This window comes from Salvelinus fontinalis, chromosome 12, assembly GCF_029448725.1.
Source record: "Salvelinus fontinalis isolate EN_2023a chromosome 12, ASM2944872v1, whole genome shotgun sequence".
Classification (NCBI taxonomy): domain Eukaryota; kingdom Metazoa; phylum Chordata; class Actinopteri; order Salmoniformes; family Salmonidae; genus Salvelinus; species Salvelinus fontinalis.
Genome location: NC_074676.1, coordinates 8,307,972 through 8,335,471, shown reverse-complemented (window position 1 = coordinate 8,335,471; position 27,500 = coordinate 8,307,972). Strand labels below are relative to the sequence as shown.

General features: G+C 44.3%; 1 long non-coding RNA gene across 2 annotated transcripts; it reads right to left on the bottom strand.

The window, feature by feature from the left end:
- Positions 1–484: 484 nt before the first annotated feature.
- LOC129866728 (uncharacterized) lies at positions 485–24,440 on the bottom strand. 2 transcript variants are annotated; one of them, XR_008761517.1, is made up of 4 exons: positions 24,207–24,430; positions 18,734–21,001; positions 11,768–15,119; positions 485–1,546 (listed from the first exon to the last, which is right to left on the bottom strand). It is a non-coding gene; the product is annotated as an uncharacterized LOC129866728 (long non-coding RNA). The 2 variants fall into 2 exon arrangements; XR_008761516.1 differs by lacking the exons at positions 485–1,546; positions 11,768–15,119 and having other exon boundaries at positions 18,451–21,001; positions 24,207–24,440.
- Positions 24,441–27,500: the final 3,060 nt, after the last annotated feature.

The following is a 27,500-nucleotide window of genomic DNA, read 5'->3' as shown; positions in this document are numbered from 1 at the left end:
GTGAATGTTGTCTAGTTACTGGCTAATTCCTCTTTAAACCCGGCTTTCTTATAGAGTGTACTGTTTCCTATTTAAACCAACTTGAGGAAACAGTAAACTCTTAGAAAGCAAGGTTGATACATTTAGATTTGTTTTTTACTCTGCACATTTGCAACAGGGTACACGAGTCCCTTGGGATTCCTAGGGTCTGGAAGTAAAGTCAGGGAGAGGTCTCGGTGACAGACTTACACAGAGGGTCCTGCCATTTTAAACCACATACTTTTTGATTCGCCAAGTTTGCGTGTTTTGCACGTCTGTATGGTTGATTGAAACATATTAAGTTTTTAATTAAGTTATGTTTTATTTATATTAATTTATTTTTATGTTTTTACTATCGATAGTATTGTCAAGGTACTGTCATTGCAAGTCCTTCTCATCATATGTGCACTTCCCTTGTCCAATGTCAGAATAAACAACACCAAAGAACTGGGATCGCTGGCTGGGCATGTGTTTATTTACACAGCACAACACAAAAGAATAGCAGTACAATCTGTACAATCTGTTTATAAAACTGGTGAGTTCATGCTCAGACCTACAAAGAGGAAAGGGACAGGAGAGGGAACAGGTTGAGTTCCACTCCTATTGACCAAAATCCATCATCTGGACACAAACTGATAGAAAGTTTTTAAATGTATAATCTGGTATTCTGTTTCATTATTGTTCCCACAGCGGTCTCTCAGCCAAGCATAGAGCAGCGGTACAGGGGAATTTACATATCAGCTCAATTACACCACCAAACCTAGTCACAGAAATGTCTGTGGTGGTCACCATGGAGAAGAACAGTAAATACCAAAACAGAACAGGAGTCTTTTCCGGTTTACCTCCCTGACACCAGAATGACATGAAGTCTTATTGTATTCACAGTCTGGAATAAATATATGGACTGCTTAGGTAAACAATCTATAACACAACTGATTCAACAAATCAACCAAATGTTAATGGTCTTCAATCTAAATCAAATCAAATGTATTTATATAGCCCTTCTTACATCAGCTGATATCTCATATTGCTGTTCAGAAACCCAGCCTAAAACCCCAAACAGCAAGCAATGCAGGTGGCTAGGAAAAACTCCCTATAAAGGCTAGAACCTAGGAAGAAACCTAGAGAGGAACCAGGCTATGAGGGGTGGCCAGTCCTCTTCTGGCTGTGCCGGGTGGAGATTATAACAGAACATGGCCAAGATGTTCAAATGTTCATAAATGACCAGCATGGTCAAATAATAATAATCACAGTAGTTGTCGAGGGTGCAACAAGTCAGCACCTCAGGAGTAAATGTCAGTTGGCTTTTCATAGCCGATCATTAAGAGTATCTCTACCGCTCCTGCTGTCTCTAGAGAGTTGAAAACAGCAGGTCTGGAACAGGTAGCACGTCCGGTGAACAGGTCAGGGTTGCATAGCGGTCAGACAGAACAGTTGAAACTGGAGCAGCAGCACGGTCAGGTGGACTGGGGACAGCAAGGAGTCATCAGGCCAGGTAGTCCTGAGGCATGGTCCTAGGGCTTAGGTCCTCCGAGAGAGAAAAAGAAAGAGAGAAATAGAGAGAGAATTAGAGAGAGCATACTTAAATTCACACAGGACACCGGATAAGACAGGAGAAGTACTCCAGATATAACAGACTGACCCTAGCCCCCCGACACATAAACTACTGCAGCATAAATACTGGAGGCTGAGACAGGAGGGGTCAGGAGACACTGTGGCCCCATCCGATGATAACCCCGGACAGGGCCAAACAGGCAGGCTATAACCCCACCCACTTTGCCAGAGCACAGCCCCCGCACCACTAGAGGGATATCTTCAACCACCAACTTACAATCCTGAGACAAGGCCAAGTATAGCCCACAAAGATCTCCGCCACGGCACAACCCAAGGGGGGGCGCCAATCTAGACCATGATTAGTTTGAAGCAGTGTTTTACCAAGAAGCTGGACTGGAACAAAAGTGTCCTGCCATGCTATAAATAACAATGTGATGAAGATACTTCACAACAGTGATCAGAAACATTACCCTCAACCCCATAAAGAACGGAATACAATGAACAGATACATTGTGATTAAGAATAACAGCTCCAGTCTCCACTCAGAGAAAAAAAATCAGCTGCAGGCTCCACTGGACATCTCACAGACTCACCCCACCCACCCTACACAAATATATATATCAAGAGAATAACCACCCGTCTGTGGCAGACTATCAAAAAAGTGTGACGCTATTATGCATCTAAATATGCCTCATACTCAGTTTTCCTCTGATGACGTTACAAATCCACCTCCAACTATTCAGTTAAACAATCTGTGCAGGAGAAGAATATTGTTGCTACCTCTCCTTCCAACCAAGGTGCAGGAAGAGAAGAGCAACCACCCCTCTTCTCAGCCCTCACGCAACACTCTCAGCCCTCCCCCAACACAATATGATATCTATCCTGTACTTTTACAGCTCACAAAAAGGAAGCCACAGTGACCAGCTTACTATGCATAACAAGTCGACCACACCAGACTGTTTAGTTAAATAGAAGGTTCTGGATCACAGTGCTGTCCCTCTCTGACACCAGTCTGAAACATGCAACCTCAGAGTACCTACAGTCTGAGCTAAATGCATAAGAACTACTAAAGATACTAAACACCTCACTACTATAATACTACTAAAGATACAATAAAATAAAATTGTATTTGTCACACGCGCCAAATACAACAGGTGTAGACCTTACCGTGAAATGCTTACTTACAAGCCCTTAAACCAACAATGCAGTTAAGAAAAATAAGAGTTAAGAAAATTTTAACTAAATAAACACAAAATTTATCTATTTTAAGTAACAATAAAATGACAATAGCAAGGCTATATACAGGGTGTACCGGTACCGAGCCAATGTGCGGGGGTACAATTTAGTTGAGGTAATATATACATGTGGGTATAGTAGGGGTAAAGTGACTATGTATAGATAGTATATATTGTGTAAGATGGTAGGGAGAGGTGAGGGGAGTGGTTATTGAGGGGAGATATCTGAAAGCCCGTTGGCTCCACCCCAGGGCCTTATATGGACTTCCGGCCCCAACAAGGATAGGCTGTGGGTCATTAAGCCAGGGAGTACTTGGGGATAAAGGAGGAAGCATCCTGCACAAAAGGGCAGAGTAGGAGAGAACCAAGAGTGGTATGAAGCGTGAGAGAAGTGAGCGCAATATCTGTGTGATTACCTGGACTGTTGGATTACCCCCCGTGTGTATCAGACCAGATTGGCTGAGAACCCGAGTGTGAGGATTAACCCTGAAAAATGGAATGGGAAACATGACATGCTTGTGGACTGTGAGGTGATTGGTGAATTCCCCGTTCTTTCCCTGTGTACCAAAACCTCTAAACTTCCCTTTTGCATTCTATTTGTGCTACTGGTGCCTGTTTTGTTATTGAACTTGGTGATGTGGAAACCCCACAGCCTGGTATAAGGTCCTGGGTGGCAGGAAGCTTGGCCCCAGTGATGTAATGGGCTGCACTCACTACCCTCTGTAGCACCTTGCAGTTGCGATACCAGGTGGTGATGCAACCAGTCAGGATGCTCTCAATGGTGCAGCTGTAGAACTTTGAGGATATGTGGACCATGCCAAATCTTTTCAGTTTCCTGAGGGGAATGGGCATTGTCGTGCCCTCTACACGACTGTCTTGGTGTGTTTGGACCTTGATTGTTTGATGTGGACACCAAGGAACTTAAATCTCTCAACCTGCTCCACTACAGCCCCATCAATGAGAATGGTGGTGTGCTCAGCTCACCTTTTCCTGTAGTCCACGATAATCTCCTTTGTCTTGATCATGTTGAGGGAGAGGTTGTTGACCTGGCACTGCACTGCCAGGTCTCTGACCTCCGTATAAGCTGACTCATTGTCAGTGATTAGGCCTACCACCGTTGTGTTGTCGGCAAACTTAATGATGTTGTGTTGGATTTTGGCTGTGTGCGGTGTTGGAGTTGTGCCTGGCTACGCAGTCGTGGGTGAACAGGGAGTACAGTTGTACAGTAATGTACAAACATTACACAACTTTCACTGCCAAAAACTTTGGACTTTCACTACCCCCCCCCCCCCCCCCCCCCGCCCTGTGAACTTCTCAGCAGCAGTCATGCAACACTTTCACCTCCCATCCACCCAAGTCAATCACACCAGACTGTTTAGTTAAATAGAAGGATCACAGTGCTGTCCCTCTCTGACACCAGTCTGAAACAGGAAACATCACAGTACCTTCAGTCGGAGCTAAATGCATAAGAACTACTAAAGAAGAAAAAACACTCTTCACTACCATAATCTAAAATAAATTCACAACTTTCACATTTCCAGAGACTTTAGAAAACAATGAGCAGATAGCTGTGGATAACAGACTACTGTTAGATATCAGGGCAAATAAACAGGGTTATAGCCTGGCAGGGTAGCCTACAAGGAGGGTTAGGGGTGTCTGACGAGTTGTAATAAAACTATTACAAACCTCCACGGAATGATTAAATTAGCAGCGATGCGACTGACCACTTCCCCACAGGAAGTGTGGAGATTGTAGAGGGACACAGGACTACAACCAGGAAACCACCAAGTCTCCCAATGATGGTCCAAGGCTAAGTCACGGTCACGTTTCTGTCCCTCAAACCAGTTGGAAAGGTCAACTCTAAACACTACTCTATACAGAAGGACGAGGTAGCTCCATGCCAAATGGTAAACATCTATCATACACACAAATCATGAGCTTTGTGCCACATCTGAAAATGTACTTCTGTGACTAATCTCTTTGTGAGTAGAGGTATACAAGTTTGAAATGCAATACACCTACTCTTTTGTCATTATGTTTGATGGCATCCTCTCTCTGCCTCAAGTTTATCTGCCTGTCTGGCTGAGAGGGAACTGGGTCCGTGTCAGAGCTAAGGACTAAGGCCACCGCCGTACCACCGTACTTCCGTACCCAGGGAGACAGGTTATACCGTGAGAGGATACTCTCTCTTTTCTGTCTCATGTAACAGTATTCAGAATGATTAAATGGTGTGACTACATCATTGTGTAGGCTGTGGTCTGTGGGCCTGTAATCTCAGTTAAACCAGAACAACATTCTTTTGTAATTGGTCAGATGAATGTTCATGTAGTCTGTCCACGAGAGATTAGTGGGCCTGGTAAACTTGACTTTAAGTGCTTTGCATCCTCAGATCTGGCAAGAAGGTTTGCTGTGTCTGTCAGCGTAGTGTCCAGAGCATGGAGGCGTTACCAGGAGACAGGCCAGTACATCCGGAGACGTGGAGGAGGCCGTAGGAGGGCAACAACCCAGCAGCAGGACCGCTACCTTCGCCTTTGTGCAAGGAGGAGCACTGCCAGAGCCCTGCAAAATGACCTCCAGCAGGCCACAAATGTGCATGTGTCTGCTCAAACGGTCAGAAACAGACTCCATGAGGGTGGTATGAGGGCCCGGCGTCCACAGGTGGGGGTTGTGCTTACAGCCCAACACCGTGCAGGACTTTTAGCATTTGCCAGAGAACACCAAGATTGGCAAATTTGCCACTGGCGCCCTGTGCTCTTCACAGATGAAAGCAGGTTCACACTGAGCACATGAGCACATGTGACAGAAGTGACAGAGTCTGGAGACGCCGTGGAGAACGTTCTGCTGCCTGCAACATCCTCCAGCATGACCGGTTTGGCGGTGGGTCAGTCATGGTGTGAGGTGGCATTTCTTTGTGGGGCCGCACAGCCTTCCATGTGCTCGCCAGAGGTAGCCTGACTGCCATTTGGTACCGAGATGAGATCCTCAGACCTCTTGTGAGACCATATGCTGACACATGCACATTTGTGGCCTGCTGGCGGTCATTTTGCAGGGCTCTGGCAGTGCTCCTCCTTGCACAAAGGCGGAGGTAGCGGTCCTGCTGCTGGGTTGTTGCCCTCCTACGGCCTCCTCCACATCTCCTGATGTACTGGCCTGTCTCTTGGTAGCGCCTCCATGCTCTGGACACTACGCTGACAGACACAGCAAACCTTCTTGCCACAGCTCGCATTGATGTGCCATCCTGGATGAGCTGCACTACCTGAGCCACTTGTGTGGGTTGTAGACTTCGTCTCATGCTACCACTAGAGTGAAAGCACCGCCAGCATTCAAAAGTGACCAAAACATCAGCCAGGAAGCATAGGAAGAGAAGTGGTCTGTGGTCACCACCTGCAGAACCACTCCTTTATTGGGGGTGTCTTGCTAATTGCCTATAATTTCCACCTTTTGTCTATTCCATTTGCACAACAGCATGTGAAATTTATTGTCAATCAGTGTTGCTTCCTAAGTGGACAGTTTGATTTCACAGAATTGTGATTGACTTGGAGTTACATTGCGTTGTTTAAGTGTTCCCTTTATTTTTTTGAGCAGTGTATTTTCTTTACAGAATTATTTAGACCCTTTACTCAGTGCTTTGTTGAAGCACCATTGGCAGCGATTACAGCCTCCACTATTCTTGGGTATAACACTACAAGCATGGCACACTTGTATTTGGGGAGTTTCTCCCATTCTTCTTTGCATATCCTCTCAAGCTCTGTCAGGTTGGATGGGGAGTGTCGCTGCACAGCGATTTTCAAGTCTCTCCAGAGATGTTCAAGTCCGGGCTCTAGCTAGACCACTCAAGGACATTCAGAGACTTGTCCCAAAACCTCCTCCTGCATGTCTTGGCTGTGTGCTGAAGGGTGTTGTCCTATTGGAAGGTGAACCTTCGACCCAGTATGAGGTCATGAGCGCTCTGGAGCAGGTTTTCATCAAGGATCTCTGTGTATTTTGCTCTGTTCATCTTTCCCTCGATCCCGACTAGTCTCCCAGTCCCTGCCTCTGAAAAACATCCCCACAGCATGATGTTGCTGCCACCACCATGCTTTACTGTAGAGATAGTGGCAGGTTTCCTGTTATCACTTTGTCATTATGGGGTATTGTGAGTAGATTGATGAGTATTTTTATTGACTTAATCAATTTTATAATAAGGCTGTAATGTCACAAAATGTGGAAAAAGGGAAGGGGTCTGAATACTTTCCGAATGCACTGTATATCCTCATCTGACCTCACTGAAAAATGTGAACTATAGTAACCTATGACTATGCAGGCACCTTGGGCTAGTTCTCCTACCTTCTCGACCAACCACTTTACCTGTTTACCTCCCTCACTCCAGTATGACATGATGCCTTACTGTATTCACAGTCTGGAATAAATAAATGGGCTGATTAGGTAAACAATCTATAACACCTGATTCAACTAATTAACCACATGTTAATGGATTTCAATCTAGACCATGATTAGTTTGAAGGAGTGTTTAGCCAAGAGGCTGGACTGGAACAAAAGTGTCCTGCCGTGCTATACATAACAAGTGATGAAGATACTTCACAACAGCAACATTACCCTCAACACCATAAATCAATGGGATACAATGAGCAGATACATCATGATGAGATACATTATGATGAAGAAAAAGAAACAGGCCCCCACATCCTGTGAACTTATCAGCCGTCATTCCACTCTTTGTCGCCGCTGCCACAAACACAAAACCCACAACCCACAATCTATGAGTGACACCTGTCACTTTACAGCTCGCTGAAAAAAAAGGAAACCACAGTTGTCAGCTCTGCTCACAATATACATAACTCAACCACCCTGAATGTGTGGCTTGTAACGCAGGAGAGCTTTAAGCTTCAGACCACATGTCTTAATCCACAGCAGGATTTCCATATATGGGCTTTGTCTTCCGTATGGTAATGCCCCCAGAGCAGGAACTCCATATATGGGCGAACTCACCGGAGTGGTGTCACACTCTTTCCCCCATCCCAAGCAAACTGATTAAAAAGCTGACTAAATAAACTGCGTTCTAAACTGAAGATCGTGATTAGTTGATTATTGGAGTCAGGTGTGATGGATTTAAGTCTGTCTCTCCAACCAGCTACAGAGAGATCCTATCGGATCCTAGGAGGTGCCGTTACTTAATTACTAGGCCAAGGCCTTAAATCAAGTGTTCATGCTCGAGCACACCAGGCCTTCGAGAGTCTTCCACAACTTAACTTGCTTTAGCTTGACGATAAGACACTCTCTTGCAGAAAATTGAACATTCACATAACACTTGTGATTGTAGCTACAATCATGCAACAGTGACTTGACAACTTGCATGAGCTAACCAACAGGTAAACAATGCAACCAGCTGACGACAGTACAAATAAGTTAGATGTAACAAGATAACTATCTATAGCAAAGTTTCATTACCAAGCAGTTATTACAATGACAGTCAATATCACAACTGTCATTGTTATCTTAATGGCTCAGGTTGGTGACTCACCACTGCTGAAGGCGATGGCTTGCATGGTGGAGTATCTGCCTGTCTGGCTGAGAGGGAACTGGGTCCGTGTCAGAGCTAAGGACTAAGGCCACCGCCGTACGACCGTACTTCCGTACCCAGGGAGACAGGTTATACCGTGAGAGGATACTCTCTCTTTTCTGTCTCATGTAACAGTATTCAGAATGATTAAATGGTGTGACTACATCATTGTGTAGGCTGTGGTCTGTGGGCCTGTAATCTCAGTTAAACCAGAACAACATTCTTTTGTAATTGGTCAGATGAATGTTCATGTAGTCTGTCCACGAGAGATTAGTGGGCCTGGTAAACTTGACTTTAAGTGCTTTGCATCCCCAGATCTGATACCAAATTACTATCAATGATATGACAGAACACAACAGTAACAACATTAATGCCACATTCTGTACTATTAACTAAGTGACTCCAACTTCAACTCATGATTGAAATAGGACGCTAAGCCACTAAGGGCAGTTTACCAGACCCACAGACCACAAATGGCAGGGAAGGTAAGCCTCAGCCTTCCCCCTCTGTGATCATTGCTCTGCTCAGGCAGCTCAAGGAGGAGTTGGACATGGTGGCAGCCAGGAAGCAACTGTTGTGTCAGTCCAGCTCTGTTTTCTCTCTCTAGTTGGTGAGAGTTTGCCTGTTGCATGTTGACTAATGACTAAATGAGTGTTAGAGTAGATTTGGAAAGTATTCAGACCCCCTGATTTTTTTCTACATTTTATTACATTACAGCCTTTTTCCAAAATGGATGACAGTTTTTCCTCCCTTCATCAATCTACACACAATACCCCATAATGACAAAGGAAAAACAGTTTAGGCATTTTTGAAAATGTATATATTTTCTTTGCAGAATTATTCAGACCCTTTACTCAGTGCTTTGTTGAAGCACCATTGGCAGCGATTACAGCCTCCACTATTCTTGGGTATAACACTACAAGCATGGCACACTTGTATTTGGGGAGTTTGCCCCATTCTTCTTTGCATATCTTCTCAAGCTTTGTCAGGTTGGATGGGGAGTGTCGCTGCACAGCGATTTTCAAGTCTCTCCGGAGATGTTCAAGTCCGGGCTCTAGCTAGACCACTCAAGGACATTCAGAGACTTGTCCCAAAACCTTCTCCTGAATGTCTTGGCTGTGTGCTGAAGGGTGTTGTCCTATTGGAAGGTGAACCTTAGACCCAGTATGAGGTCATGAGCGCTCTGGAGCAGGTTTTCATCAAGGATCTCTGTGTATTTTGCTCTGTTCATCTTTCCCTCGATCCCGACTAGTCTCCCAGTCCCTGCCGCTGAAAAACATCCCCACAGCATGATGTTGCTGCCACCACCATGCTTACTATAGAGATAGTGGCAGGTTTCCTGTTATCACTTTGTCATTATGGGGTATTGTGTGTAGATTGATGAGTATTTTTATTGACTTAATCAATTTTATAATAAGGCTGTAATGTAGAAAAAGGGGAAGGGGTCTGAATACTTTCCGAATGCACTGTATATCCTCATCTGACCTCACTGAAAAATGTGAACTATAGTAACCTATGACTATGCAGGCACCTTGGGCTAGTTCTCCTACCTTCTCAACCAACCACCTCACCTGTTTACCTCCCTCACTCCAGTATGACATGATGCCTTACTGTATTCACAGTCTGGAATAAATAAATGGGCTGATTAGGTAAACAATCTATAACACCTGATTCAACTAATCAACCAAATGTTAATGGGCTTTAATCTAGACCATGATTAGTTTGAAGGAGTGTTTTACCATAAAACCCTGCTATAGATAACAAGTGATGAAGATACTCCACAACAGCAACCAGAAACATTACCCTCAACACAGTAAATAAATGGGATACAATGAGCAGATACATCATGATTAAGAAAAAGAAAACAGGCCACCTCTTCCTGTGAACTTATCAGCAGTCATTCCACTCTGTCTCCGCTGCCACACGCACACATGCGCAGACACACTCAACCTCACATAAACAAAACTCTCAAGCTACGAGTGGCATCATTCCCTTTACAGCTTGCTGAAAAAAAGGAAACCACAGTGATCAGCTCTGCTCACAATTTGCATAACTTGCCCAGAGCAGGAACTCCTTATATGGGCCTAGACACCCACATTGCCATGCGATCATTATGAAGGAATTATATATATGGTCATAGAGCATTGACCATGCCAATTTGCTGACCTGCATCCAATCTTCATTAGCCACAAGCCCACCTAACTCACCTGAATCCTCTTGTTTAATCAACCAACCTCACAGTATTTCAAAGGCATCCGTCTTCACACTGTTACCCAACAAACAGTTGTACTGAGGTTGGAACCTAAATCATTTTCAAATTGTTTCTGAACATAACTGTTTTCCCCGTTCTGACCAGCAAAATAAAGTTTGAACCCCAAAAAGTACTGGTTTATAGCGTTTCTTTTTATATATGTATATATTTACATTTAGCTCAACATTAAATGACGTCAATCAGTGCGACTAGAGCAATTAGGGAAGTGCCTTGCTGTGTTTTGTTGAGGTTCTGACTTGCTACAGGCTGGCGGGCAAGAACCCCTCCCCCCAAACACAGCTCGCTGAAAAAAAGAAACCACAGTTATCAGCTCTGCACACAATATACATAACTCAACCACACTGAACGTGTTGCTTATAACGCAGGAGAGCTTTAAGCTTCAGACCACACGTCTTAATCCACAGCAGGATTTCCATATATGGACTTTGTCTTCCGTATGGGAATGCCCCAAGAGCAGGAACTCTATATATGGGCGCACTCATATCAAAGTAGTAATCTGTGGTTTCTATAAAGGAAAGGAGATAAACATGCATATAAACACTGGAAATACAAGCTACACAGTCAGGCCTATATTAGGGATGGGCAACTCCAGTCCTCGGGGGACCGGAGTAATGTCACACACTTTCCCCCATCCCAAGCAAACTGATTAAAAAGCTTATTAAACAAACTGCGGTCTAAACTGAAGATCATGATTAGTTGATTATTGGAGTCAGGTGTGATGGATTTACGTCTCTCACCAACCAGCTAGAGAGAGATCCTATTGGATCCTAGGAGGCGCCGTTACTTGATTACTAGGCCAAGGCCTTAAATCAAGTGTGCATGCTCGAGCAAACCAGGCCTTCGAGAATCTTCCAGAACTTAACAATAAGACACTTTCTTGCAGAAAATTCAACATTCACATAACACTTGTGATTGTAGCTACAATCATGCAACAGTGACTTGCAATTCTGTAATTAGACAACTTGCATGAGCTAGCCAACAGGTAAACAATGCTACCAGCTGACGACAGTAGAAATAAGTTAGATGTAACAAGATAACTATCTCTAGCAAAGTTTCATTACCAAGCAGTTATTATTGTCAATATCACAACTGTCATTGTTAGCTCAATGGCTGAGGTTGGTGACTCACCACTGCTGAAGGCAATGGCTTGCATGGTGGAGCAGTTGGGGACCCATAGGCAAGGCTCCTCGGGGATCTAGAGGCAGGGGCCGGCTGGTCCCCAGAGACGAGGTCAGGTGGTTCCACAGGTGCAAGGGCCGGAGGGTCTTCCAGTGCAGGAGGCAAGTGGCCCTCCAGAACTGGAGAGAGCAGGCCACCATGGTCAGGGAACGTGGGTCCCCCAGGTCAGGGGGCTGAGGGCCTAGCAGGGCAGGAAACTCAGCAGTAAGTCCCCTGAACTGTCAGGCCCTAAAACTGAGGATTGCAAGCCAGGTATGGTGGGAGGCTGCAAACCTATCTAAGCAGGGAACTTGTAGCCTAGTGCTAGTATAGGCGACTGGGTGCCGAATGAGGCTGGGTACTGCGAACTGGCTAGGAGCAGGGACTGCACACCTAAAGGAATAGATAACTCAGGGTTTAGTAAGACGGGAAAACCAGGGCCTAAAACTAGGGCAGGAGATTTGGCGAGAAGCACTGAGGGAGCTGACTGCTTGCTGGCTGTGGGTTGCGGACCAACTGAGGGCAGAGGCTGCAGACCTAGTGGGGAAGAGAACCTATAGCCTGGCGGAGCAGTAGACAGGGCCAACTAGAGCTGGAGACAGCAAAACCGCAACGACTGAAGGCTGGGAGACAAGTGCTGATAACATTGGGCCTGACGGGGAAACTGACTCTGGACCTGACGGGGAAACTGACTCTGGACCTGACGGGGAAACTGACTCTGGACCTGACGGGGAAAAACGACTCTGGACCTGACGGGGAAAAACGACTCTGGACCTGACGGGGAAAAACGACTCTGGACCTGACGGGGAAAAACGACTCTGGACCTGACGGGGAAAAAACGACTCTGGACCTGACGGGGAAAAACGACTCTGGACCTGACGGGGAAAAACGACTCTGGACCTGACGGGGAAAAACGACTGAGGGATAGGAGATCACAGCTAGTACAGCAGGAGACTGAGGACCTAGTGCTAGCGAATGAGGGCCAAGGGGGGCTGAGGACTGAGAACCTAGCACAGAACTTTTGGCCCAGCAGGACAGGAAGCTCTAAGCCTGGCAGGCTGAAGAACCGTGGAGACAGCAAACCTAGTACAACAAACTCTGGGCCTAGAATGGCAGGAGGTCCTAAACCTAGCAGGCTAGGCAAGTGCCTACCAACTAAGTCAGGGGGCTGCGATCTGAGCAGGGCAGCAGACTGCAGGCCTAACGGCGAAGCAAACATGGGGCCAAGCTGGGTAGGGTGCCTATGGCCTGGCAGAGCAGCAAACTTAGGACCCACTAGTGCAGGAGACTGTAGACCTAGAACGGTTGAGGACTGGGGGCCTAGCACTATGGCTGGAGTCTGGGAACCTAAGTCAGACAAGTTTGAACCTGCAACTGGGGCCTGAGACTGAGGGCGGCCCCTCAGGTTCGTGCCGTGGTGGAGATCTTTGTGGGTTATACTCAGCCTTGTCTCAGGGTAGTAAGTTGGTGGTTTGAAGATATCCCTCTAGTAGTGTGGGGGCTGTGCTTTAGCAAAGTGTGTGGAGTTATATCCTGCCTGGTTGGCCCTGTCCGGGGGTATTGTCGGACGGGGACACAGTGTCTCCCGACCCCTCCTGTCTCAGCCTCCAGTATTTATGCTGCAATAGTTTGTGTCGGGGGGCTAGGGTCAGTCTGTTATGTCTGGAGTATTTCTCCTGTCTTATCCGGTGAACTGTGTGAATTTAAGTATGCTCCCTCTAATTCTCTCTCTCTCTCCCCCTCCCCTCCCGGAGGACCTGAGCCCTGGGACCATGCCTCAGGACTAGCTGGCCCGGTGACTCCTTGCTGTCCCCAGTCCATCTGGTCGTGTTGCTGCTCCAGTTTCAACTGTTCTGCCCACGGCTATGGAACCCTGACCTGTTCACCAGACGTGCTACCTTATACCGGACCTGCTGTTTCGACTCTCTCTCTCTCTCTAGCGCACCTGATGTCTCTAACTATGAATGCTCGGCTATGTAAGGCCAACTGACATTTAATCCTGAGTTGCTGACCTGTTGCACTACAACTTCTGCGGTAGTGATTATTATTAGACCCTGCTGGTCATCCATGATAGTTTGAACATCTTGGCCATGTACTGTTATAATCTCAACCCAGCACAGCCAGAAGAGGACTGGCTATCCCTCAGAGCCTGGTTCCTCTTGGTTTCTTCCTAGGTTCCTGTCTTTCTAGGAAGTTTTTCTTAGCCAGCGTGCTTAAACATCTGCATTGCTTGCTGTTTGGGGTTTTAGGCTGGGTTTCTCTATAGCACTTTGTTACATTGGTTGATGTTAAAGGGCTTTATAAATACATTTGATTGATTGATTGGGTAAAGCCATAAACTGAGAGCCTACCAAGGGGGCAGGATAGATTGGACCAACCAGGAAGGTAGGGAACTCTAAACCTACCGCGGGGGGCAGGATACTCAAAGCATGGACACTTTACACCTGCCAAGTAGGCAGAAAACTAAAACTCCCCTACTGGAAAAGAGAACTCTGATCCTACTGGGAGGCAAATGTGTTCAATTATAGCCGTGGTATAAAAGGAATAATCAACTCGAGGCTCTATGCGTTCTCTGGAAAATAATGCATCTCTGTTTAAAGGTCAGTTCACACTTTTCCCGTCGTCCATTACTTTCCATAGAACAACACATAGCCCCTCGTTCATTATCCCTTACATACAGTGCATTCTGCAAGTATTCAGACCCCTTGACTTTTTCCTCATTCCGTTACAGCCTTTTTCAAAAATGGATAAAAAAAATAAATGGCCCTCAATGTACACACACATACTCCATAAAGACAAAGCTAGAAATGTTAGCAAATTCACGAAAGAACTCATTTGCATAACTATTCAGACCCTTTGCTATGAGTCTTGAAATTGAGCTCAGGTGCATCCCGTTTCCATTGATCATCCTCGAGATGTTTCTACAACTTGGAGAACACCTGTGGTAAATTCAATTGATTGGACATGATTTGGAAAGGCACACACCTGTTTATATAAAGTCCCATAGTTGAAAAAATATTTTATGCATTTTAGAATAAGACTAATGTAAAAAATGTGGAAAAAGTCAAGCTGTCTGAATTCTTTCCGAATGCACTGTATCTGAGTAGTGAAGTGTATTCATGGATGCCAAGGGAAGCCAGGATTCACCAAATATTTCATCAATAATAAAATAAAATGTATTTAAAATGTTGTTCATCTCTATCTGTGTTTTCATAACTTTCCGTCAATTCGCAGGTGGCTGAAGGTCACCGGAGAAATCCTCAGAGCGAGCGAAACAGCACTCCTCTGTCTCAGTATGTGTAGCCCATGTATCTGATAATATCTGGAACAAAAGAGTATAACATGTTGACACCATAGCATTTGATTGATGGATACCAGCAAGTACTTGGCCTACTTTGATAAAACATTTTGAAAATAATTAGTCAATCAGTTGAGCTGAGCTAGTGATCTAGCTAATTTGTTTTAAGTTTAAACTTCATGTGGTGAATAATCCACAAAAGTAACCGATGATATTTGTGAACATAAACATGTAGGCAAATTCATCTCTATTGAACAAAATTCTGAAGCTCTGTTTCAACAGTAAATTATAACAATAAAATGTGTCAACTCACAACTCACTGGATTATCTTGCACATCAAAATGTTTTTAATAATGCATTCCTGCTTGGACATGTTAGATGAAAACGTATTTATTTAATAGTGTACCATCTTAGTAAAAAAAAAAAAAAAAAAGGAAACGTCCTCTCACCATCAACTGCGTTCATTTTCAGCAAACATGTGTAAATATTTGTATGAACATAAGATTCAACAACTGAGACATAAACTGAAAAAGTTCCACAGACATGTGACTAACAGAAATGGAATAATGTGTCCCTGAACAAAGGGGGGGGGGAGGGGGGGGGTCAAAATCACAAGTAACAGTCAGTATCTGGTGTGGCCATCAGCTGCATTAAGTACTGCAGTGCATCTCCTCCTCATGGTCTGCACCAGATTTGCCAGTTCTTGCTGTGAGATGTTACCCCACTCTTCCACCAAGGAACCTGCAAGTTCCCAGACATTTCTGGGGCGGGAATGGCCCTAGCCCTCACCCTCCGATCCAACAGGTTCCAGACGTGCTCAATGGGATTGAGATCCGGGCTCTTCGCTGGCCATGGCAGAACACTGACATTCCTGTCTTGCAGGAAATCACACACAGAACGAGCAGTATGGCTGGTGGCATTGTCATCCTGGAGGGTCATGTCAGGATGAACCTGCAGGAAGGGTACCACATGAGGGAGGAGGATGTCTTCCCTGTAACGCACAATGTTGAGATTGCCTGCAATGACACACCGCCCCAGACCATGACGGACCCTCCACCTCCAAATCGATCCCGTTCCAGAGTACAGGCCTCTGTAACGCTCATTCCTTCGACGATAAACGCGAATCCGACCATCACCCCTGGTGAGACAAAACCGCGACACATCAGTGAAGAGCACTTTTTGTCAGTCCTGTCTGGTCCAGCGACAGTGGGTTTGTGCACAAAGGCGATGTTGCAGGTGATGTCTGGTGAGACCTGCCTTACAACAGGCCTACAAGCCCTCAGTCCAGCCTCTCTCAGCCTATTGCGGACAGTCTGAGCACTGATGGAGGGATTGTGCATTCCTGGTGTAACTCAGGCAGTTGTTGCCACCCTGTACCTGTCCCGCAGGTGTGATGTTCGGATGTACCGATCCTGTGCAGGTGTTGTTGCACGTGGTCTGCAACTGCGAGGACGATCAGCTGTCCATCCTGTCTCCCTGTAGTGCTATATGTATTGCAATTTATTGCCCTGGCCACATCTGCAGTCCTCATGCCTCCTTGCAGCATGCCTAAGGCACATTCACACAGATGAGCAGGGACCCTGGCCACCTTTCTTTTGTTGTTTTTCAGTCAGTAGAAAGGCCTCTTTAGTGTCCTAAGTTTTCATAACTGTGACCTTAATTGCCTACCGTCTGTAAGCTGTAAGTGTCTTAACGTCCGTTCCACAGGTGCATGTTCATTAATCGTTTACGGTTCTTTGAACAAACATGAGAAACAGTGTTTAAACCCTTTACAATTAAGATCTTTGAAGTTATTTGGATTTTTACAAATTATCTTTGAAAGACAGGGTCCTGAAAAAGGGACATTTTTTTGCTGAGTTTAGTATATTACACTGTCTAAAGCACTGCCAATTATCTTATAAGGTAAATATATTTTTTTATTGCGTGACCCCCCCAAAAATAAGTGGTGTGATCAGGTCGAAACTTAGTGTTTGCAGATTCCAAGGCAGCAGATGGTTGAACCTTGGGCGCCCGAGCGTCTGCCTCGACTAGCAGGGGATCCCCACTGTGGAGAGGACGACTCCGCAATGGCAACCAGAACACCCTTCTACATTCAGCTCCCAGTGGAGTGAAAAAGGTATGTGAACAGGAAATGTATTTCCTTAACACGGTAATGTGGGGAAAAGCGGCTGGACAGAACCAAAGAAAATCAAGTAAAAGTTAGAGTCCCCTCTCCTACCTACATCTTTTAGCACCTCCTGGCAGGCTAACCAAAATACAGGGGGTGGTCCGCCCAGGTCTTACTTGTGTGTGTAGACAGTAAATACTACAGGTTATGTATGCCCGCAGGCCTCTTGCCTAAGCACTCCCAAGGTGCCTCCCCCCTGGGAACAAGTACACATACCTCAGAAGTAGCAGCTACAAAATACTTTAAACAAAACTGTTACTGTTCAACAACCAACACAGGACATCAAATAAGCTCTCTCTCTTTCTGACAAAGGAACACTGGCTTTTATCCAGCTGGACAGCGAAAGCTGGACATCCAGAAGGAGTTGGTAATTAAACAGCTGTTTCCCCTGACGAGAGGAAGGGTTCAGAGCTCCAATCATTGATGGGGCCGAACAATCAGCTGCTTAGAACCTAGGAAGTCTTTTCCTCAAATACACACATACAAACTCAAAACAACACAGAAACTGGGGAACGTAACAGCTATAATGAAGGTATACTATTGGAACTGTAGGCTACATAGCCTATCATTGGAGACACATTCACACTACAGATAAGGTGTCAACGTATTGGGGAAAAGAGGCTAATTACTGCTGCCAGTCACGATTTATGACCTCTCTCCAGCCAGCTAGAGATCTTATCTAGTAGGCCACAAATACAGTGAGCATGTGCAAGCTCACAAGGCAGTCTAGAATATTCTACTGACTTAGCTGAAACATAACACACTTTTTTGCAGTAATAATAGCAATCACATAATAATAGTCACACACATGTAATGGTTACATTAGCTGGCAATTCTGTCCTTAGGTGATAGTGTGCTTTAGCTAAGCAGGTAAACAATGCTAACATCTGATGACAGAACACTATGTTTAAAAAATATATATATTTTTAAATTGAACCTTTATTTAACTAGGTAAGTCAGTTAAGAACAAATTCTTAATTACAATGATGGCCTACCAGGGAACAGTGGGTTAACTGCCTTAATCAGAGGCAGAACGACAGATTTCTACCTTGTCAGCTCAGGGATTCTATGTAACAAGATTACCAACACTAGTAGGTTTCAGTAGCATGCATTAATCATCATCAACAATATGAGGGCCCAACTTACATTGCGGCACGCACAGTTCTATAAAACACACTGAACTTCTAGTTAATACCAGACAGTTTTATTTGCTTATCAGATTGATTCTGTCAACATTTCAGAAATGCAGTATTGTTCCATAAGCATTGAGGGCTGTGAGATGCTAATATTTATCATAAGCATAATTCAGTCATTGTGTGCATATATAAATACATTTGGCATTATGTCTTCAGGTCTTGGTTGGTTCCTTAAACCACTGTCGGTCTTCCTGTCCAAGCTTATCAACATGTTGAGTGGAACAGACTAAAATGACATGTTCTTTAACTGCAAATCAGTTCAGTATATGCATTACCTGCCTTGTTGCTCTTGTTTTGATTTTGTTCCCCAGCCAAACTTCTTCATCTTTGGAATCTGGTTGGTGGATCGCATCCAGCTTGTAGGTGCATACACCGCCACCTACTGTACTGGAGAGTGAGGCTAGTCACAGCCTACCTACTGTACATCAAATTCTCTCCATTAGTCCGGTTCCTCTAAGAAATGGAAAAATAGCCCTAGACACCACCACGTAGACTCATTCAAAACCCACTACCTCATTCCACTACTTTGAACCTATCTGCTCCTGCACCATGCCAACGGCTTGGGAGGACGGGACACCACCCCTCAACACACCCTGTAACTCTTCTGAAGTCAAATCTTGTATACCCAAATACATCTTTGCAGCTGCCACCATAACATCTATTTTCTGTGATTTACATTCCATTTGTGCGATACAGTTGATAACCATTGCCATGAATGCTAAGAAGCCAACCTTACTGAAGCATAAATCACTCGTTGACCTATACCTCTGTGCTGGCACAGATCTACTACTCACAGGGATCCTCTCGGGATCCCTCACCCTTGACCCATCTTCCTCTACTTTCTTCACTGTCTCAGCATATGGCACCTTCTGCACTACTCTGACGCTAGCCACTTCAACCTGCTTCTCTTGCACCGGACACTTACGATCCCCAGCAACATGGGCACCCCTACAGTTAACACCACAACTTTATCCACCAAAACTAAACAATCCTCTGTCCCATAAACGTGGCACCTGAAACACTGCAGTGGATTCGGCACAAAAGCTCTAACAGGATAACTGATTTATCAGAACATGAGCTTGTCTGGTAGAGACTCTGACTAAAAAAGGACTGACAATGACTACTCTGTTTCACCACGCACCCCACCAGGTCTGCGACGCACCAAATGGCGGGCGTCACAAACACCAACAATCTTCAACTTCAATTGCTCCACCTCCACACTTAAGGCTACCCCAGAAATCACTCCTTTCAATGGTGCTCTGTTCCTAAGAGCTAAGGAAGAAACAGATCTTGACCAAAGTTGCGTGACACTGGGCGCCTACTCCCTCTGGTCAGAAGAGACACAAACAAATAGCACAAGTCCACTACTTGTTACCTTCACTGATTCAACTGCACCCAAATCCTTTCACACCCACCCTGAAACCACAAATGGATCTGCCAAAAGGCAAGGGTCCACTTTCTCCAAAAATGTCACTTCTATTGGACCATATTCTTCTTTATCATGTCCAAACTCAGCAGTCCTCACCGCAGGTACTTCATCCTCACGCTCGTCAGGTTCCATCTCTGATCTACTGGAGAACAAGCATTTCACTACACTCACATTAACATCTGCTAACCATGTGTATGTGACCAATAAAATTTCATTTGACGTATACCTCTTTTTGCACTTGACGCCAACCATCCTCACTACACTGCTTCCCTCTACACTCAGCCCCTTCTTCACCACACTGCTTCCCTCTACACTCAGCTCCTTCTCGGCTGTCATCACTGTACCTGCCACCGCAGTTAACTCATCCTCACTCTTGTCAGGTTCAATTTCGTTCTGCTCTTCCAAAAGTTTTGATATACTTCATTCCATATTCACTCAAAACATATTCCACTTTTCTCCTTTTTTCTTATCCACCATCTTCTCCTTCAACAGATCTTCCAGAAGACTGCAATCCCTCACTGCATATTTACACATAATATGTTATATCAAATCAAATCAAATGTATTTATATAGCCCTTCTTACATCAGCTGATATCTTAAAGTGCTGTACAGAAACCCAGCCTAAAACCCCAAACAGCAAGCAATGCAGGTGTAGAAGCACGGTGGCTAGGAAAAGCTCCCTATAAAGGCTAGAACCTAGGAAGAAACCTAGAGAGGAACCAGGCTATGAGGGGTGGCCAGTCCTCTTCTGGCTGTGCCGGGTGGAGATTATAACAGAACATGGCCAAGATGTTCAAATCTTCATAGATGACCAGCAGGGTCAAATAATAATAATCTTAGTGGTTGTCGAGGTTGCAACAGGTCAGTACCTCAGGAGTAAATATCAGTTGGCTTTTCATAGCCGATCATTCAGAGTGTCTCTACCGCTCCTGCTGTCTCTACAGAGTTGAAAACAGCAGGTCTGGGACAGGTAGCACGTCCAGTGAACAGGTCAGGGTTCCATAACCACAGGCAGAACAGTTGAAACTGGAGCAGCAGCACGGCCAGGTGGACTGGGGACAGCAAGGAGTCATCAGGCCAGGTAGTCCTGAGGCATGGTCCTAGGGCTCAGGTCCTTCGAGAGAGAGAAAGAAAGAATTAGAGAGAGCATACTTAAATTCACACAGGACACCGGATAAGACAGGAGAAATTATCTAGATATAACAGACTGACCCTAGCCCCCCGACACATAAACTAATGCAGCATAAATACTGGAGGCTGAGACAGGAGGGGTCGGGAGACACTGTGCGGCCCTGTCCGACGATACCCCCGGACAGGGCCAAACAGGCAGGATATAACCCCACCCACTTTGCCAAAGCACAACATACACACTACTAGAGGGATAACTTCAATCACCAACTTACCATCCTGAGACAAGGCCGAGTATAGCCAACAAAGATCTCTGCCATGGCACAACCCAAAGGGGGCGCCAACCCAGACAGGAAGATCACGTCAGTGACTCAACCCACTCAAGTGACGCACCCCTCCTAGGGACGGCATGGAAGAGCACCAGTAAGCCAGTGACTCAGCCCCTGTAATAGGGTTAGAGGCAGAGAATCTCAGTGTAGAGAGGGGAAGCGGCCAGGCAGAGACAGCAAGGGTGGTTCGTTGCTCCAGTGTCTTTCCGTTCACCTTCACACTTCTGGGCCAGACTATACTCAATCATAGGACCTACTGAAGAGATGAGTCTTCAATAAAGACTTAAAAGTTGAGACCGAGTCTGCGTCTCTCACATGGGTAGGCAGACTATTCCATAAAAATGGAGCTCTATAGGAGAAAGCCCTGCCTCCAGCTGTTTGCTTATAAATTCTAGGGACAATTAGGAGGCCTGCGTCTTGTGACCGTAGCGTACGTGTAGGTATGTACGGCAGGACCAAATCGGAAAGATGGGTAGGAGCAAGCCCATGTAATGCTTTGTAGGTCAGCAGTAAAACCTTGAAATCAGCCATTGCCTTAACAGGAAGCCAGTGTAGGGAGGCTAGCACTGGAGTAATATGATAAAAAAAGTGGGTTCTAGTCAAGATTCTAGCAGCCGTGTTTTGCACTAACTGAAGTTTATTTAGTGCTTTATCCGGGTAGCCAAAAAGTAGAACATTGCAGTAGTCTAACCTAGAAGTGAGAAAAGCATGGATACATTTCTCTGCATCATTTTTGGACAGAAAGTTTCGGATTTTTGCAATGTTACGTAGAAGGAAAAAAGCTGTCCTTGAAACAGTCTTGATATGTTCGTCAAAAGAGAGATCAGGGTCCAGAGTAACACCAAGGTCCTTCACAGTTTTACTTGAGACGAGTGTACAACCATCAAGATTAATTGTCAGATTCAACAGAAGATCTCTTTGTTTCTTGGGACCTAGAACAAGCATCTCTGTTTTGTCCGAGTTTAAAAGTAGAACATTTGCAGCCATCCACTTCCTTATGTCTGAAACACAGGCTTCAGGCGAGGGCAATTTTGGGGCTTCACCATGTTTCATCGAAATGTACAGTTGTGTGCCATCTGCATAGCAGTGAAAGTTAACCTTATGTTTCCGAATGACATCACCAAGAGGTAAAATATATAGTGAAAACAATAGTGGTCCTAAAACGGAACCTTGAGGAACACCGAACTTTACAGTTGATTTGTCAGAGGACAAATCATCCAGTTACATTTTCCTCCTTTTTTCCCTGTCCGCCATCTTACCGCCCTAGCCTTCTGCCTCCCCAGCCAAACTTTGCGTCCTCATCGGCTGAAGATGACAACCACTCTGAGCTAGAGAGGGAGGGGCCAGAGTCCAAATGTCCATTCGCGGCACACATTGGCTGAAACCAGGAGGCTGTGATAGACAGCTGAGAAGGGAAAAGTCACCCTAAAGGGACTGTTGGGAAAGTCACGTGCACAGGCACGGCCTTTTTACACAGATTGTCTGGTAAACACAATCTTATCCTTTGTTGACATTACAGCTGGAAATGAGGGTATAAAAGCGTAAATGGGGGAAAGTTGATACAAAGAAAATGAAACACTGGTGTAAGAGACAACAAGCATATAAGATAGAAGTAATGCTATATGTAGATTAGGACTCAGGGAGTAAACTTCAAAATATACTGTAAATACATAAGAGTAGGTTGCAGTCTTTCTCCAGTATGCAAAATATTTCACTGAGTTAAGAGACAGGTGAAGAGAGGTTCTATAGCAGTAAATGTGTTTACTGTTGTCAATTACTAGGCTACATTATATCAACTGTGAAGTAGTTTACGTGTCAAGGAGAAGGATAGACAACGGTAATACTGTAATACTGTAATACTGTATGGAAATAGTATCAACATCAAAGAAAAGCTTGAGACACAGAGTGAGCGTGAGAGAGGCGCGGGATTCCCCCAGCATTTCCCTACAGCTCCATTTTGGCCAAATGATGCGTTCATAGCAAAGTGGGAAGGTGGTAATAGCATAGTGTCCCATTTCAATCAAAAGTAGGGATCACCTGACCATAATGACCATGTGAACATAGACAGTGCCAGAGGGAAAGCTGCAAGACATCAGCGAGGGGCCTATTTGAATCAGGGGAGCAGCAGAGGTAAGCCACCCTAAAAAAAAAGCTGCATTTCCCCTGGTTGTGAAACTTAAAAAGGGAGAAACATTGCATTTTCCCCTAGTTTGAATGATAAGCAGTGATAGTGAAGGATCATTGATGAATTAATTCCATTAATATTAAGTTACCTATGAATAGACAGTATAGGCTCAGTATATACCACAGAGGGACCATTGTTCTTCCTCAGCTGGGACCTGTATAAAACAGTTAGCATGCCATTTCTATGACTCACACTCACACATGACTGATATGCCGTTAGAAAGTTGGCTCCTTCCCAACAAGCTTGAATTGTTATAGGGTGAGAAGATACGGTCTCTTTTTTTGGCCTCACATAAATATTCTGAAATGTTTAATAATGCGACTATATTTGAAACACCAACACCAGACAATGAACAAAAAACATTTAATAAAGGTCCTTTCATTTAATCACGGATATTTCTTGATGTATGACAACCGTCATTACATAATTACAACCAGTGCTATTGGAAATATGCCCCATGTTATATAATTAATGTTAGCAGCCTGGTGCGTGGAGAAAGTATGAGTTCCTGTTCATCATGTTCATGCTGTGAAGGTGCTTTGACAGGTTTGTTGGGATGATCTCTTGGTCAAGTCCAAAGGTGGACATTTCCCACGAGGTGACCAGACTGGAACAGAACAATACCGGGTGTGAGGTTGCAAGGTTTTTCAGACAGAACAGAGCCATGTCTCGCTTACCTGGTTACCAGTGTATTTATCCCTGTGTTTCCCGTCTCCCTGTGCCAGTTCGTCTTGTATGTTTAGTCAACCAGCGTGTTTGTCCCATACTCCTTTTGCTATTCTCCTTTTTCTAGTCCTCCCGGTTTCTAGTCCACCCTTGCCTGTTCTGGACTCTGTACCCGCCTGCCTGACCATTCTGCCTGCCTTGACCACGAGCCTGTCTGCCACCTGGACTCTGATCTGGTTTTGACCTTTTGCCTGTCCACGACTATTCTCTTGCCTACCCCTTTGGATTATTAAACATTGTAAGACTCCAACCATCTGCCTCCTGTGTCTGCATCTGGGTCTCGCCTTGTGCCTTGATACAATACTCCAGTTTTAAGGGAAATATTCCACCACCAACAACAACAAAAATGTTTATTCCATTGTTTGGATTGAGTTAGGGGAAGGTACATTAAAGGAGTAAGTTACAGTCAGTCTTCCCCCCTCTATGTGTGAATAAAAAGTGCCAAGTCACTGCATAAGTTTCCTGCAGAGAACACAGCGGGCCAGGAAACAGGCACATCTGTAACTGCTACAGCTAGCAGTGCTTGAGGGGAAGTGAGAAGTGAGGGCAGTTAGTGAAATGGTAAAGATGAGAAATAATTAAGATAAAGATAATTATCCATCAACAACTTGTCAAGTCATCATGGTACACCGACAGCAACATCTCACCAGTCAAATCAGTCGTACAGTCGCTATATCTTTGCAACATGCAATCATTCTCAAAGAGTCTTTGCAACCGAGCTGTATGTCTGTCTCATTGCAAGCCTCTGTAATAATAATAATAATTATTATTATACCTTTATTTCAACAAGGAACACAGACTGAGACCAAGGTCTCTTTTACAGCTGGGCCCTGCGTATACATGTTTACACATACAGTTTAGGTACAATGATTAAGATACTACACAAGACAAACAAAACGATCACAGATAACACAAAAAAATACAGCAACAGATTACATTTACACACAGGTTATTCCCCGAACAGCACAAAAACCTGCATTACCAGAAACAGTTACAAGCAATACAAAAATAAAAATCCTCCAATAAATGAGGGACAAGAGTCTCAAGTTTAAGTTTAGTCTGCAGGCTATTCCATAGGTAAGGAGCGTAACAGGAAAAGGCAGCCATACCCAACTCTGTGGAAATCACATGGGCCTCAAGTGTAATCCATGCTTGAGACCTGGTTTTAGGAATTCTAATTCTAATATTGATGAGTGATGATAAATAAGAAGGTAGCTTATTCAGAAATCATGGGACAAAGTTCCTTTCAATGAGACGTGCATCTCAGGTGACTAAATAACAGTTACTGTCTTACTGTCTGTCACACCCATTTAGAATGCAAGAATGACATCTTCAAATCAGCAAGCGTGTGTTAGAATTGCTTTGGAATGTTTCCACCTGATTTCCAGCTTGACTGTATCCACAACTTAAGGCCAATGTGTTGTCACCAATGAATCACTAATGAATCAACACAGACAAATGGGAGATAGAATAAGGCAAGGGTAGACTTGAAAGATAACAAAATGCTAATAAAAGGTCTATAGAGTGTCTTAATCCTCAGTTTGTTGCAAAACCGTCTGGCCTTGTGACTCATCTGAAGCATCTGCAGCCTGTATGGTACAGTTAACTTCCCCGATAAGGAAGTGGCATTAATACTGGCAATTATCACAGTTAGACGTCAAGAGTCAACTCTCTCAGGCCTCATGTTGGCAGGTAGGCTAAACCACAAGTCTTTAGAATCATTAAGAATTCTGAGAAATCATGTGACTGTATTGAAATACATATGAAGACAAGTCATGGGAACAAATCTCATCTAGGCTGACTGCCACTTCAGCCATGTGACCCACTTTAGGTTAACCACAGGTTATTCAACAATTACCCCAATAATTTTGTTAACACTTTATTGGGATATACTCAAGTAGATGACTTGGAGATGTTCAATAACTGTCCACAACATTTCAACTAAAAATCCACTAACCCTAGCCTTAACCCTAACCTTAACCTAACCCCAGCCTTAACCCTAATCATTACCCTAACCCTTATTCTAAACCTAACCCTAACCATTACCCTATCCTTATTCTAAACCTAACCATTACCCTAACCCTTAATCTAAACTTAATCGCAACCTAAGCAAGCATTTGCTTATCAACAGATAGTATGATCATCTGTGGATCATCTATATGGGACTATCCAAATAAAGTGGGACCATTCTGTTTATTGCTGTAATTGTCAGCCAATGGTATATTAATAATTTACTTATATGTCTGTTCTGTTTGGAGTATGTTATTTTATGCCCAGGTCAATTCCATGAAAATAAGCCATGGATATTACATATGAGAAACTAGATCACCATGTCATAAAACAACATTGAGTGAACAACACAAGAGAACAGAACCACATGTGCTTGTTTGTAGAGTGGAGCGGAGTGGCTGGGGCCAGGTGGGATGAGAAGCAGATGATGTCATGGAATTATGACAAAGCCTTATCTTGTTGGCTTCTTCAAGCAATGCAGTGTGCCTGGTTAAACAGAAATATACTTTTGCTGACACCAGTGTAAGATAAGAGTAATGTTCTAGGCAGATTAGGACTCAGTGAGAAAACATATCAACTGTGAAGTAGTTTGAGTGTTAATGAGAGATTGACTTGTTCGACAAATGTAATACTGTGTGGTGTCAACGTCGAGAGAGAGAAAGAGAGATGCGGCTGTCCCCAGCATTTCCCTTCATATGTATCTTTGTCTTACACCCAGCTTTGGCAGTAAGCCCAATACATACCGGGGTCCGATCATACAAATTAACCAAGTTAATACACCAATGGATACATTTAAAGCATGGCTCTTAAATTATATCGAAATAACACAGCCTGAGTGGAGTACAGTACTGTTACAAATGAATTAAATCAATCAAGTCAAAACATAGACTAAACCAAAAAGACAGAAAGATGAATAGCAGGATGTTTTAACACGAGCTGTTGAGCAGGTGAGCAAAGCAAACGGCGTATTATTCACATAATTAATGATTCAAAAGCCAATTTAAAAAATCACATTAACAAATAGTCAGTAGCATTCATTATGAAATTGAACCAAAATAAGTCATGTTGTTGTCATGTCAGAAGCCTAGTAATGTGCTGTATATCCTGTCAGCATTTCTACAATAGCAGTTATGATTCTCTAGCCACTGTAACTTCCCCTGCAGGTCTAACACCCTTAACCTTCCACTTGTAAACTCAGCAAAAAAAGAAACATCCCTTTTTTTAGGACCCTGTCT